This window comes from Cannabis sativa, chromosome X (genome assembly GCF_029168945.1).
Source record: "Cannabis sativa cultivar Pink pepper isolate KNU-18-1 chromosome X, ASM2916894v1, whole genome shotgun sequence".
NCBI classification, from domain to species: Eukaryota; Viridiplantae; Streptophyta; class Magnoliopsida; order Rosales; family Cannabaceae; genus Cannabis; species Cannabis sativa.
In genome coordinates this window covers 27,988,245-28,004,359 of record NC_083610.1, presented here as the reverse complement: position 1 = coordinate 28,004,359, position 16,115 = coordinate 27,988,245, and positions in this window count along the sequence as shown.

The following is a 16,115-nucleotide window of genomic DNA, read 5'->3' as shown; positions in this document are numbered from 1 at the left end:
ATATATATAATTTAAATCTAATATGCTTCCTAACATGCTTTCACATCACACTTATTTAAAATACTAAACAAGTACGGGCTTACTGAACCGTGAACCGAGCTTTCTCTGATGAAGATTGTACATGTCATAGCAAGCTTCGGTAGACAAACCTGGCGGCTCTGATACCAAAATTGTAACGCCCTAATGCTAAGGCACGCTACAGTGCTTTTTCAATTATTGTGCAATCTTTGCTAATCAAAGAAATTTCTCGAAAAACGTGTCAAATTAAAATTTTTGCTTTAAACATTAAACTTTGTAAAATAATATAATATTTACAAATCCCGGGATCCCGATTTCAAACTTTTGAAAATTTACGGTTTAAACTTTACATTCAAAATACACAAGTTCAGGGTCGCACAGCGACTTTCAAAATACAACTCCCAGATGTCCCGAGACCGAACACTCCAGGTCGCGCCGCTTGACATGTACAATCTCACCCGAGCTTAGGTTCATTCCTGTTCAGCCTTCGCCTTTCCTTTACCTACACATGGAAGCAGAAACTGTGAGTCAACAGACTCAGTAAGAAATGCATATAACATACCATATAATTTCCGACTTGTAAATAGGCGCCCATACACCTATTTATAGAGCTTAACAGATGAGTATGAACGTTCATTACCAGGGTACAACCACTATACCACATACACATCGCACCTCACTGTACGAGTGTTGGTAGGGTTTATCCCGATCACGGAGTAACACTGAGTGATGTACCACACACCTTAGCATTTTTCCATGCTTGTGTTGGTATCACTGTATCGTACTCATAATCACAACAATCACTGTACCAATACTCTATAACTTATTCATACAAGTGTTGGTAGCGTTTTACATAATTCAAGCATGCATATATAAACACATATACACACATTCAGATAATCACATCATACATTATACACAGTTCTTACCTGTTTTCCGAATTCAAGTGTGCTGGCCGACCTGAACGGAATTCACGTGCTAGATGGATGCCCTAATCACAAAAATGGTAACACAGATGAGTGACTCGCTAAATCACTTTCCGGGACTTAAAACTTGAAACTAAAAGTTGCCCTATCGATAAACATCATGGCAATACCCTAAATATCTCAAAATTGGCCAAAACTAGGGTTCTGGAAAATCCCCCAACAGGTAAACCGGTTCCCAACCGGCATCCCGGTTCTGGGTCACCAACCGGTCGACCGGTTGGTACAGACCACCCAGAACCGGAATTCCGGTTCTACTGCTGGGAACCAAAAATCATCCCCCTTGATTCAATTCAATCCCAAACTTTACCAAACTCTCCAGTATACCTATACAATGCATATACAATGATTTCCAGGCAGCAATTCACAGAACAAACCATCACAACTCAAGTTGCCATTTATGAACAAAGCTTTACATTCAAAGCTCAAGGTTGCACAAAGCTTAACCCAATCAACAATATCAGCTGCTAGGAACTTAATTTAACTCAAATAACCTATACAATTTGAACCCTAAGCATAAACAAACCTAACAGCCCCTATCAAACCAAAACACCATTTCAACCTAACTTAAAAGCTTAAAAATAAATAACCACTAGTCTAGGGCTTTACCTTACTTCCAATAGCTGAAAACCTTGCTGAAAATCCAAGAAAATGAAAGGAAAAAATCTGGTTTGCCTTTGATTTTCCCCAGCCGAAAGCAAGAAAGAGAGAGGAAAGTTTAATTTGATTTTTTTCTATTTCTTCTATTTTCTCTAAATGGGAAAAAGCCTAAGGAAAATCAATTTTCCCCTTGCTGAAAATATCTTTGCTAGGTGTCAATCAACCAAAAAGCCACCTATCTCTTATCCCTTTCAAATGACAAAAATGCCCTTAGACTTAAACTAGGGTATTTCTTTGAAACTAGGGGTAAAATGGTCAATTTCCATAACCCCGCCCAATCCCGGTAATTTATTTTCTCTAAAATATTCCCCACTATGAAATAGGGTTCTAAACTTACCCATGTGATCAATCTAGCCATCCATCGCATTTTCCGTTGTTGCCGAGCAAAAATTACAAAATTAACATATTTCACATATAAGCTAAATAATACCCCTAGAGTTTAATAAAATCTCCGTAATTGAGAAATTATAACTCTAATATTTATTTCTAAATATTGGGGTCCACAAATAAATTAATTCACAAATAATAATAAGATAATAAAAATTAGTGCTAATTGCCTTTTCTAATCCACATTACTAGAGCGGTCATTACAATTATCCCCCCGTTAATAGGATTTCGTCCCCGAAATCTAACCTGAATAGCTCTGGATGCTGAGTCCTCATATCTGACTCTAATTCCCAGGTGGCTTCTTCCACCTTACTGTTCCTCCAGAGCACTTTAACCAGTGCAATAGTCTTGTTGCGAAGAACTTTTTCTTTTCTATCCAGAATCTACGTCATGAACAGCTGATAATGCTGGTGGTAAAGCTAGCCGATACGCTACCTGCCCGACCTTCTCGACTATCTGAAATGGCCCAATGAACCTAGGGCTTAACTTACCCTTCTTCCCGAAGCGCCTAATACCCTTCATGGGTGAAACTCGCAGGAAAACATGTTCCCCTGCCTGAAATGTGACATCTCTGCGCTTCGGATCAGCATAACTTTTTTGCCTGCTTTGAGAAGCAAGCATCCGAGCCTTGATCTTATCAATAGCTTCATTGGTCCTTTGCACTAACTCTGGACCCAGGTACTTCCTTTCTCCTGTCTCGTCCCAATGAATAGGAGAACGACATTTTCTACCATATAACATCTCATAGGGAGCCATCCCTATTGTACTTTGGTAGCTGTTGTTGTAGGAGAATTCAATTAAAGGCAAGTACTTACTCCATGAAACCTCAAAGTCCATGACACAGGCTCGCAGTAGGTCTTCCAAAATTTGGATAGTTCTTTCTGACTGACCATCAGTCTGAGGGTGAAACGCTGTACTAAACTTTAACTTGGTACCCATAGCCTTCTGAAGACTCACCCAAAACTTCGATGTGAACTTTGGATCCCTATCTGACACAATAGATTTAGGGGCTCCATGGAGACGAACTATCTCCTTCACATACAATTCAGCATACTGATCCACTGAATAGCTAACTTTCACTGGTAGAAAGTGAGCCGACTTTGTAAATCTATCCACAATGACCCATACAGAATCGTACATCCCTGTAGTTCTAGGTAACCCGGTTACAAAGTCTATTGCGATGTCCTCCCACTTCCATTCTGGAAGGATTAAAGGTTGCAACAACCCTGCCGGTCTCTGATGTTCAGCCTTAATCTGTGTTAAACACTTGGACACATAGTCCACTACATCTCTTTTCATCCCATACCACCAGAAGTAGGGTTTCAAATCCTGATACATCTTGGTGGTTCCCGGATGCAACGAATAAGGCGTGGTGTGAGCTTCATCAAGTATTTCTTTCTTAAGCTCATCAACACTAGGAACACAAACTCGAGCTTTATATAACAACATTCCACTGCTCGAGATTGGAAAACCTCTAGGCCGACCAGCCACTACTTCATCTCGAACTTTAACTAGCTCGGGATCTTCCAGTTGCATCTTTCTGATTCTCTCCAACAGATCCGATTGGAGGGTTAAATTGTGTAATTTCCCGACCACGAACTCAATTCCTGCACTAACCATTTCCAAGGCTAGTTGAGGAGCTATCATAACCGTAGTACACACTTGACCGAGACCTTTTCTGCTCAGAGCATCGGCCACAACATTGGCTTTCCCTGGGTGATATAGTATTTCACAGTCGTAGTCTTTAACTAACTCCAACCACCTTCTCTGCCTCATATTCAAATCTTTTTGGGTGAAAAAGTATTTAAGACTTTTATGATCCGTATAAATTTCACACTTTTCACCGTAAAGATAATGTCGCCAAATCTTTAAAGCAAAAACCACAGCAGCGAGCTCTAAATCATGAGTTGGGTAACGCTGCTCATAATCCTTCAGTTGACGAGAGGCATAAGCTATGACTCTGTCAGCTTGCATCAGAACGCATCCCAGACCCTGTCTGGATGCATCACAATACACAACAAATTTCTCTTGATTCGATGGCAAAGCTAACACCGGAGCTGTTATCAATCGCTGTTTCAACTCCTGAAAGCTTGATTCACACTTATCTGACCACACAAATCTCTGATTTTTCTTGGTCAATTCGGTTAGGGGCATAGAAAGTTTAGAAAATCCTTCGACGAAACGTCGATAATACCCTGCTAACCCGAGAAAACTTCGAATTTCTGTCACAGACTTGGGCCTCGGCCAATTCTTCACTGATTCTATCTTGTTTGGATCAACCATAATTCCATTTTTTCCAACAATATGACCCAGGAAGGACACCTCGGACAACCTGAATTCGCACTTTTTGAACTTGGCATACAGCTTGTGATCCCTAAGTCGCTGTAACACCATTCGAAGATGATGCTCGTGCTCCTCTTCTGACTGAGAGTATACAAGAATGTCACCGATAAACACTATAACGCAGTTATCAAGGAAATCCTTGAACACCCTATTCATAAGATCCATAAAGACTGCAGGAGCATTGGTCAATCCGAACGACATTACCAGAAACTCATAGTGCCCATATCTGGTTCTAAAAGCAGTCTTCGGTATGTCCTCCTCCCGAATTCTGAGTTGATGATAACCAGACCGTAAATCAATCTTCGAAAACACTGTCTTTCCCTGAAGCTGATCGAACAAATCATCGATCCTAGGCAACGGGTACTTGTTCTTAATCGTCAGCTTGTTTAGTTCCCGATAATCAATACACATTCTGAGGGAACCATCTTTCTTTTTCACAAAAAGAACCGGAGCTCCCCAGGGCGATACACTGGGTCGAATAAACCCAATATCAAGCATCCCCTGAAGTTGTAACTTAAGCTCCTTGAGTTCCGCTGGAGCCATCCTATATGGAGCTTTAGAAACAGGTTCGACTCCAGGTTCCAAATCAATTACAAAGTCAATCTCTCGCTGTGGCGGCAATCCCGGCAATTCCTTGGGAAACACATCAAGAAAATCTTTCACCACCCGGACTACTTCAGGCCCAAATGTTTCAGGTCTGCTGGAGTCAAAAACTACCGCTAGAAATCCTACACAACCATTGCATAGTAAATCCCTAGCTCTCAACACAGAAATAACCGGGATCCGAGACCCCTGAACCGATCCAACATAAACAAATGGATCTTCACCTTCCGGCTGAAAAGTCACCATTTTACGCCTACAATCTATACTGGCCGAATACTTGGATAGAAAATCCATTCCCAGTATAATATCAAACTCAGTTATTTTCAACTCTATAAGGTCAGTACTCAATTCCCTATCTTCGATCCTAATCGGCATAGACCTAATGCGCCTATTAGAGATAACCAATTCCCCGCTAGGCATTAGGGTTCCAAACCCTCTTTCTAAAATATCACAAGGCCTACCCAAAAGATCAATCACTCTTGTAGCCACATATGAACGTGTAGCTCCCGAGTCAAATAATACTGTAAATAACAAGTTGTTGACGGGAAGCTGACCTGTCACAACAGAAAGACTGGCTGCAGCGTCAGCTTGGGTAATGGCAAATACACGAGCAGGAACCGGTTTCACCTCGGCTTTCGGCTCCTCTTTCTTTGCCTGGGGGCAATCTTTCTTGAAATGCCCCACCATGCCACACAGGAAGCATGTCTTCCGATTACACTCTCCCGGATGATGTTTCTTGCACCTTGGACACTCAGGATAAGAGTAACCCTGGCGTCCTCCTCTGCCTTGGTTCCCACGGAACCGCTTGCTTTGTCCCGAGCCACCAGAAGCTGGAACAACTTTTCTTTTCTGCTCAGTGGTGGAGTCACCACCATCCCTACCATAAACAGGGGTAGGAACCGTGGGGGTTCCACCCACACTCGGAGTCACCCGGGGCTCCTGAAGAAATTTTACTGCACCCTCGGCTCTCAAAGCCTTCTCAACCATATCTGCATACGTGGTTGCTTCAGTAGTGGTAATAACCAGATCATGCCGGATCTTTGCACTCAAACCCGCTAAATATTTTTCTTTCTTACTGAAGTCCGTGGGCACAATTCCTGCCGCCAACTTAGCCAACCGATCAAATTTCGTTGTGTACTCAGTGACTGACATTCCCTCAGTCTGAACTAAATCAATGAACTCTTTTCGCTTTGCACTGCGGACCGCTTCATTGTAATACTTGGAGTTAAATGACTCCCTAAATTCTTCCCAGGTCATCAGCGTGACGTCCCGAGTGAGGGTTATCAATTCCCACCACACGAGGGCATCTTCCTGAAACTGGAAAGTGGCACAGGTCACCCGATCATTTCCAACCACTCCCATGAAGTTGAGAATACGCTCAATCATCGAAAGCCATTGCTCGGCCTTCATCACTTCAGGGCCTCCCAGAAACACTGGAGGTGCCTGTTTTCGAAATCTTTCGTACAACGGTTCCATACGGTTGCCAACAACAGGTTGTTCTGCTGGCACCGCTGGAACTGCAACGGCCTGAACTTCTTGAGGAGGCACGGCAGGAGGACCCTGCTGCCTCAACCTTTGGATCTCTTCATCTTGCTGAGGAATTCTCTCTTGCATTTCAGCAAATCTTTGCTCCCAGTCAGGAGGAGCTTGAGGTGGATTTACAGGGCGACCACCCTGAGCTCTGCCACGGCCACGGCCGCGACCACGAGGATTTTGAGGATTCCCCTGACCGCCTCCGGTCTCAACCATGCCACCCTGACTTCTTGTATTTCGCGGGGCGTCCATTTAATAGGACTTTGTAAAATAATATAATATTTACAAATCCCGGGATCCCGATTTCAAACTTTTGAAAATTTACGGTTTAAACTTTACATTCAAAATACACAAGTTCAGGGTCGCACAGCGACTTTCAAAATACAACTCCCAGATGTCCCGAGACCGAACACTCCAGGTCGCGCCGCTTGACATGTACAATCTCACCCGAGCTTAGGTTCATTCCTGTTCAGCCTTCGCCTTTCCTTTACCTACACATGGAAGCAGAAACTGTGAGTCAACAGACTCAGTAAGAAATGCATATAACATACCATATAATTTCCGATCTGTAAATAGGCGCCCATACACCTATTTACAGAGCTTAACAGATGAGTATGAACGTTCATTACCAGGGTACAACCACTATACCACATACACATCGCACCTCACTGTACGAGTGTTGGTAGGGTTTATCCCGATCACGGAGTAACACTGAGTGATGTACCACACACCTTTGCATTTTTCCATCCTTGTGTTGGTATCACTGTATCGTACTCATAATCACAACAATCACTGTACCAATACACTCTATAACTTATTCATACAAGTGTTGGTAGCGTTTTACATAATTCAAGCATGCATATATAAACACATATACACACATTCAGATAATCATATCATACATTATACACAGTTCTTACCTGTTTTCCGAATTCAAGTGTGCTGGCCGACCTGAACGGAATTCACGTGCTAGATGGATGCCCTAATCACAAAAATGGTAACACAGATGAGTGACTCGCTAAATCACTTTCCGGGACTTAAAACTTGAAACTAAAAGTTTCCCTATCGATAAACCTCATGGCAATACCCTAAATATCTCAAAATTGGCCAAAACTAGGGTTCTGGAAAATCCCCCAACAGGTAAACCGGTTCCCAACCGGCATCCCGGTTCTGGGTCACCAACCGGTCGACCGGTTGGTACAGACCACCCAGAACCGGAATTCCGGTTCTACTGCTGGGAACCAAAAATCATCCCCCTTGATTCAATTCAATCCCAAACTTTACCAAACTCTCCAGTATACCTATACAATGCATATACAATGATTTCCAGGCAGCAATTCACAGAACAAACCATCACAACTCAAGTTGCCATTAATGAACAAAGCTTTACATTCAAAGCTCAAGGTTGCACAAAGCTTAACCCAATCAACAATATCAGCTGCTAGGAACTTAATTTAACTCAAATAACCTATACAATTCGAACCCTAAGCATAAACAAACCTAACAGCCCCTATCAAACCAAAACACCATTCCAACCTAACTTAAAAGCTTGAAAATAAATAACCACTAGTCTAGGGCTTTACCTTACTTCCAATAGCTGAAAACCTTGCTGAAAATCCAAGAAAATGAAAGGAAAAAAATCTGGTTTGCCTTTGATTTTCCCCAGCCGAAAGCAAGAAAGAGAGAGGAAAGGTTAATTTGATTTTTTTTCTATTTCTTCTATTTTCTCTAAATGGGAAAAAGCCTAAGGAAAATCAATTTTCCCCTTGCTGAAAATATCTTTGCTAGGTGTCAATCAACCAAAAAGCCACCTATCTCTTATCCCTTTCAAATGACAAAAATGCCCTTAGACTTAAACTAGGGTATTTCTTTGAAACTAGGGGTAAAATGGTCAATTTCCATAACCCCGCCCAATCCTGGTAATTTATTTTCTCTAAAATATTCCCCACTATGAAATAGGGTTCTAAACTTACCCATGTGATCAATCTAGCCATCCATCGCATTTTCCGTTGTCGCCGAGCAAAAATTACAAAATTAACATATTTCACATATAAGCTAAATAATACCCCTAGAGTTTAATAAAATCTCCGGAATTGAGAAATTATAACTCTAATATTTATTTCTAAATATTGGGGTCCACAAATAAATTAATTCACAAATAATAATAAAATAATAAAAATTAGTGCTAATTGCCTTTTGTAATCCACATTACTAGAGCGGTCATTACATTTGATGTTTTGGATGGTATCATGTTGTATTGAGTGTTATATGATGATTGATTGATGTTTGTGAATTTTCGTGAAAAATAATTGAATTTCTGTTTCTGGAATTATTTTTATTGGATAGTATGGAAAAAATTAAGCAAGTTACCATTTTACAGAACTCAATTTCGATTTAATTTGAATTAGTTATGATTTTTTGAAGTGTCGAAAAATTTCGGGATTGAGCAACAGGGACACGCACGCGGAAATCATGCAAACCCTCCCTGCGCCGTGTCCTCTCGCCCATGCATCCCCATTGCGCGCGCGGACGGGTATGCACAGCATACCGTCCGTACAGCTCGTAATTTTTTCGTTTTTCTTCGATTTTTCATGCTATTTCATGGATTTAACTTCCGATTTTTTGTGTAGTTCTGTATTTATACATTTACTATTCCTAATTCAATTATAATTATCATAATTAAATTAATTAATATTTTTTAAATTTAATTCATGATATTAGTGTAATTTGAATTTGAAAATAGTAAATATCTATCTTTTTGCTTAATTATCTATCTTATTTTTAAATTTGATTATATCTTATGTTATTTTTAAATTTAAGGTCAGGTATTAAATTTTTTAAATTAAATTTTTTTAAATAATTTGACCTTATTTAAATTTAAAATAAGATAACTATAATCATGTAATTTTAAATAGATGTAAGATATTTTGCTAACTTTTAAATTTTGTTATTCTATTTATTTAAATTAAATCATAAAATCTGAAAAAGATATTTATTTGTCTTTTTTAATTTTTATTTAACTTTTATTTATAAAACAACATTAAATTTTTTAAAAGTAGTTAGCAAATTTTGAAATGATATTTAGGTTGGTTGAAACCTAATTTTTTCAAAATTGTAGGTTCATTTTTAAATATTTTTTTTTAATTTCGAAATCTTTAAATTTTATTTTATTTTATTATTTTCGAAAATAATTTTTTTTTATTTAATTAATTTTTCGAAATTATTTATTTAAAATTAAATAAATCCTACATCCAACTATCCAGCTAACCTTGTTGCAGGAGTATATGTTTTAGCTTGTTTGTAAGTTTTTAAAACCTATTATTGCTTGATTGCAAATAGCCATGGTAAACTTGTTGACAGATCCAATGATCTGATTTTAACTCATGGCTCCCTTGGTCAAGTAAATAATTTGTAACAGGTATATTTACAATCTTCTTTCATCTGTGTATGACCTAGCAACATGATAGGATCCATCCAAATTGTGTGCCTGTGTCAGCCTATGTGTTTAATTTCATTATAGATGCATATAGGTTGTTGTTGCTAAATAAAATATCATAACTGATAGATTTTATTTAGGCTCATTTAGTAGTGAGCCTATTCAATTAATAACAGTTGTTCATTTTAAGGTTAAATTCCTCTCTTTTGGGCCTTGTGTGAGAGTTGGGAGCCATAGAAGTGGGTACGACATACTGCACCCAGCACCCCCTCACATGAACCACCCCAATTGTGAAGGCCCATTTGCCTGATTTGAATAACTGTACTAGGTTAATTAAATTAGTTTAACCTAATAAATTTGATTAGCAACATAATTAATTTCATTTATTTTGAAATTAATTTAAGAAAACTATAGTTTAAAGAATTTTATTCTAAGCTAAACTATATGTAGTTTCTTGTAATTGTAACACCCTAACTAACATAGGCGTATTACGTGATTTTAAACATGCTGTGCAGCTCGTTGCTAATCAACGAGGTTTATGGAAAAACGTGATTAATTAAAATTTTGCTTTTTAATTAAACTTATAAAACAACATTACAAAAGACTCGGGATCCCGATTATAAAATCATTTACAAAAAGATTTAACTGTTTAACTGATACATAAAATAAATGTCGTCTAACGACCAGTTACAAAATCAGCCTCGCTGTCCCGATGATCGTACGCTCCAGGCCTAACCGCCCCGACATGTACAACCTTCATAAGCTCGCTCACGGTCCATCAGCTCTAGCCTTGCCTTTACCTACACATCAACGTAGAACTGTGAGTCGACAGACTCAGTAAGAAAAGCATAATAATACTCATACATAATTCTAACTGCCGTGTCCAACACGATACTGAGTCCCGCTACTGCCATGTCCAACATGGTACTGAGCCACTACTGCCATGTCCAACATGGTACTGAGTTCTGAACGTTCATAGGGACGGTACTATTGACACGTAACAACCTGATCGGTCGAACCGGTCATACTCCGGCTGCTGGTCATACTCCAGCCTGTACCGACGGGATACGTCAATAGTACGGAACCACCAACCAAGTGTCAGCCTGTTCGGTCAAACCGGTCATATTCCGGCTACTGGTCATACTCCAGCCTGTACCGACGTGACAGGGTTGGATGGTTCGAAGCCAACATACATATCTAATGTAATCTAATAGGCTTCCTACATGCACGCTAAACATGTAATCTACATATGCATACTGTTATACTAATCTTACCTGGATTCCGAATTCAGGTGTGCCGGTCAACCTGACTGGAACTTTAGCTGAGCGGCGGATTACAGGCTCCTAAACCATAAAAATCACAACACTATAAGTGACACGCTAAATCACTTCTCGGGGACTTAAACTAGGAACTAAAAGTTTCCCTATCGATAAAAAGCATGGCAATACCTCCTAAAACATAAAATCGAGAAAATCTAGGGTTTCAGAATTTTCCCCAACCGGCAGACCGGTTGCCCAACCGGAATTCCGGTTCTGGGAAAATTCAGAACCCCATCCGGAATTCCGGATGCACAACCGGAATTCCGGTTCCTCGCAGGCAGCAAACACAAAAATCCATATCTTGCTCAAAACAACTCCAAATCAAATGAAACCTTCCAGACCTGATCTATACCTTCCCTAGAACATTTCTAAGGCCTCAAAACAACCCAGAAATCCCAGATACGAAAAACACCATTGGAGCTCAAGCTTTGAGTTCTAAACTCAAACTTGAGCAAATCTAAACAACATGTAATCAAACTAGCTTAGAACCACTTAATCAAGCCTAGATAATCCTCTGAAAATGTAATCTATCCACTACAGCAAACAATTTACAGATTCACATATTTCTTCAAAAATCATAGCTTTGCACAAAATTTCACAAACTTAAATCAAGCAACTAGCATGCATGAAACCTACTTAAATCCCTTCAATTCAAGCATAGAAAATCATAGAAAACAACCTAAAACTACAGCAGCAACAAACTCCAAATCAACATGCATTTACTTAACTTTTCATCAAAAATTCCAAGAAAACAAAGAAGAACAAGTTCAAGAACCTTACCAACAATTGAACTACACTTAGAATGGTTGAAAAAAAATGTTTGAATTGCTAAGAAAACTCCCAGCCCTAGCAGCTCACACCAAGCCGAGATAGAGAGAGAGAGAGCTTTGAGTGAAAATGCAATTTTGATCTTTCTTTGATTTTTCCTTCTAATTTCCAATTTTTGAATAAAATAAACAAATAAAAGATAAATATTTCCTACTTATCTCAGCCAACACACCACCATAAAATCATATAATCAAATCATTTAGTCCACTAAAGGACAAAATATCCATGGGGCAAAATGACCAATTTGCCCCTCCACACTAAAACCACATAATAAACACTAAAGGGGTATTTTTGGGAAATTCTAAATTCCCGGCCATTCTCGACATTCCCAATGTCTAAAAACCCGTCCCAAACTACTAACATACTAAGTTGTGATTTCTACTGAGCCAAACGCCGGGTTCCGAAATACCGGGCACCGAAAATGCAAAATATGAAAACTACTGAATAACATAATCATGCATTTCTGAATTCCATAAATAACAGTATAATAAATTATTTAAATAGCTATAAATAATTTTCATAAATAATCATGATTAACTGCTAATTTCCAAATTAAACTAAGCGGGCTTTACATTCTTGTATTTAATTAAATATAGAATTATAACCATCTAGATTCTTTCTGAAGCTTAATTTAAATTTTTCATTAAATATTCCTATTTAAGTTGATATTTATTTATCTCTAACTAATCAACTTGAATCTGAATATCTTTTGGATTTAAAATTTTAAAATTAAGTTGAGGAATTTTAGGAATTGGTTATTAAGATTCTTTAGATATTTTTTAAGTTGATATTTTTTCAAATATTAACTTAAAATGGAATATTTTCAAATTAAGTGGTTATAACTTAATTTTTAATTTAATTAAATCTAATTTGAAAGATATTTAAGTTGATTTTAGATTCTTCTAAAACAACTTAAACAAGATATTTCTTCAAATTTTGTGGAAAAGATACTTAGTCAAATAAAATATTTTCTAGATAGTTATTTCTAGACTACTTATTATTTCTAATATTAAATAGGAAAATATTATACATTGTGAAATTAATTATTTAAATAATTAATTTTGGTACAATTTATTTCAAGTATATTTTTCCTAGTATTAAACTAGAGATTAATGATTAAGCCTTCTCTACACTTAATTATTCATTTATTGAATTTAATACATTTAATTAAATTGAAAAATTAAATATCTAAGTTGATTTTCATCATGATACTTAAATATTTCTTTTTCATGACTTTTAATTAAATAGAAAATTATTTTTAGTTGAAATTTATTTTTTCAACTAAATTTAAATAATTTTCAAAATGTATTTTTTCTTTATTTTATTAATTAGTTTTCGAAATTGCATTTCATAATGCAAGATGATTTTGAATTTATCTTGAAAAATAGATTAAGTTGTAAATTAATTATTTATTTTAATTAATTTTTGGACCAACTTAAATCAATGATTTTTTTATTTATTGATTAATTTAAAATAAATGAGTTAAAGTATATTATTAGAAATTGAATTAATTAGTCAAAGGAAAATCTAGATAGGTGATAGTTTGGCTTGAAGTATTTTTCTAAGTAATTATTAGTTAAGTATTTCGAAAATATAAAGTTTTTATACTTTCTTTTTCAAAATACAATAAATATATTCTCTTGAAAATTTATTTTGAGTTGCAAATTAATTTAAATTAATACAACTTAAATAATTTTCTTAATATTTATATATCAAAATTAGTACTGAGATGGAAATAATTCAATTTATTTTTTTCACCATCTAAGTATAATTTTATAAATATTAAATTAAATTTTAATTTAGAATTTTAATTCTAAATTCGATATATAATGAATATATTTTATTATAAATAATAATGAAAATACATTTTGAATAATGAGTTTTATTATTAAGATATTCGATCTCCATTGTTGGTTTTACATCGCGTTTGTTTTAGTGAGTAATCCTCCCTAATGGAGGAACATTCAGTAGCAATTTCGCACCGTGTAATCTCGAAAGATAAGTAGTTTGTAAGTGTTTTACATGGTATGGATCACCCTAATAGTGGCGACCATATTTGACTTGCTAATTATGAAACAATGGTGGAAGCTCATAAGATAGAATTGCCTTGACTCTCGCCTAAACGGGACAACGCTGAATTCCAATCTTGATCGAATAAAAGGTTGCTAGAATGTTTAACATTTTAGATGAGCTGATAACTCTATTCAATGGATGGTAGCTTTGACTCTCTCCTAAACGGGACACTGATATCAGTTTGTTGAAAACCTTGGAAATTATTTAGGATTGTATGTTTTAGTATTTTCACTTGTCATTCCTACTTGCTATATGTTTAATAATTTCTGAATTGTGTATGAATTTATATTGAACCATGTTATTTTCTGTTATTAAGTTGTAGTTTAATTTCGAATCTTCATTGTTGGTCTAACTTGGTTTGTTTATCTAATGAGATAAATCCCTAGTGGATTTTCACCATTAGACATACATAATAGTGTTAGATCTCGAAAGATAAATATTGTATATGCAACATCTAGCTGTTCATCAATTGATGACACCTTAGACTAGTATTTTTACAATATGAAACAAGAAGATTGTATAAATAAGATTACTTTGACTTTCGCTAATCGAAGCATCGTTGGATTATTATTTATAAACGAAATTATCCTAATTCGTCTTAGCTTATTCATTACGAATTAGCTCAATATCATATCATTGGATGAATGGTCTATAAATCATTTAATGTCATTCTATTTTCTTTTATGAAATTAAACGACACTTTTGATTATATTCCCGAAATTCTATCCCAAAATGATATAAATCCTCAATCTTAGAAATCTCCTACTTGTATGGGCAAATCTGACTTAGAGTTTATATTAGTAGTGGTGGTCCAAGATAGAATTACTCATTATATTTGGTATAAATTTAAGTCTTTGATTTTAATTTTAGATTCCAAACAGAAATTTTCTTATATTTCTATTTCCAGAATACAATACAATTATACTTTCACAAGTGTTTAATATCCATCTTCTATTAATGGATTCAAAACTGTATATTAAAGTATGGAATATGAGTTTCATATTCTGTGACCAGGATCCACTTGCACCATTCTATGAACTCATTGAAGTAACTAAACCTAAGTCATCAAACGACACAACTATATTTTTTTAATCTATGGCTTTTGTATCTTGTTCATACCTTATGCAAAGAAATTTGAAATGTTTGAAAAATTTCTTAATTTCTAGCAATGGTGGAATACTGTTAAATGCCAAAATATTACATATTTTATAGTGTAAAAATACAAAATAAAATTAATTCTTTATAATATTTTCAAGAAATTAATGCAATATATTATTATATTGAAAATATTTTATTTAAGATTAATTTTATCTTTGTTTATAAATAATAATAGTATTTATGGCATAATAGAGAAAAAAAGAAATAAAAATTTAAGAAAATGCATTGTTTTCATTTAAAGAAATACAAATTAATTAGGTTTTAAATAAATATTTTCTCTAAGATTATTGTGATATATTTTATGTTGAAAATATTTTGTTTGGATTTAATTTTGTTTGTTGTTTGAATTAAAAAAATAGCATTATTAAAAGAAAAGAAAAGAAATAAAAAATGGCAGAAATAAAAGCCCAAAACCATGAAAATTGGCATTTTTGAAAGTCAAAAGGCCCAAGAAATCAGCCCAAAAACCGGCCCAAATTCCTCACCAGCAGACAGCCCCGCCACGTGGCGGTCTGCCATTCATGCGCAGAAGCCCAGCAGGAGCTTGACCCCCAGCCGCCTCTCCTTCTCCTCACGCGCGCGTGGCGTCCACCTTCGCACCTGGTCCGCAGGTGCTCCTCACGCGCCTACCACGAGAGTGGGCCTCGTCCCACCTTGGTCACCAAGCTTCAAAAAGGAAGCTTTCTGCATGCGCCAAGTGTCACTCCACGACACAATTTTTTTCAGCCAACAGAAGCTTGCCACGTGGCACCGCTTGCCCAAGTCAGCAAATCA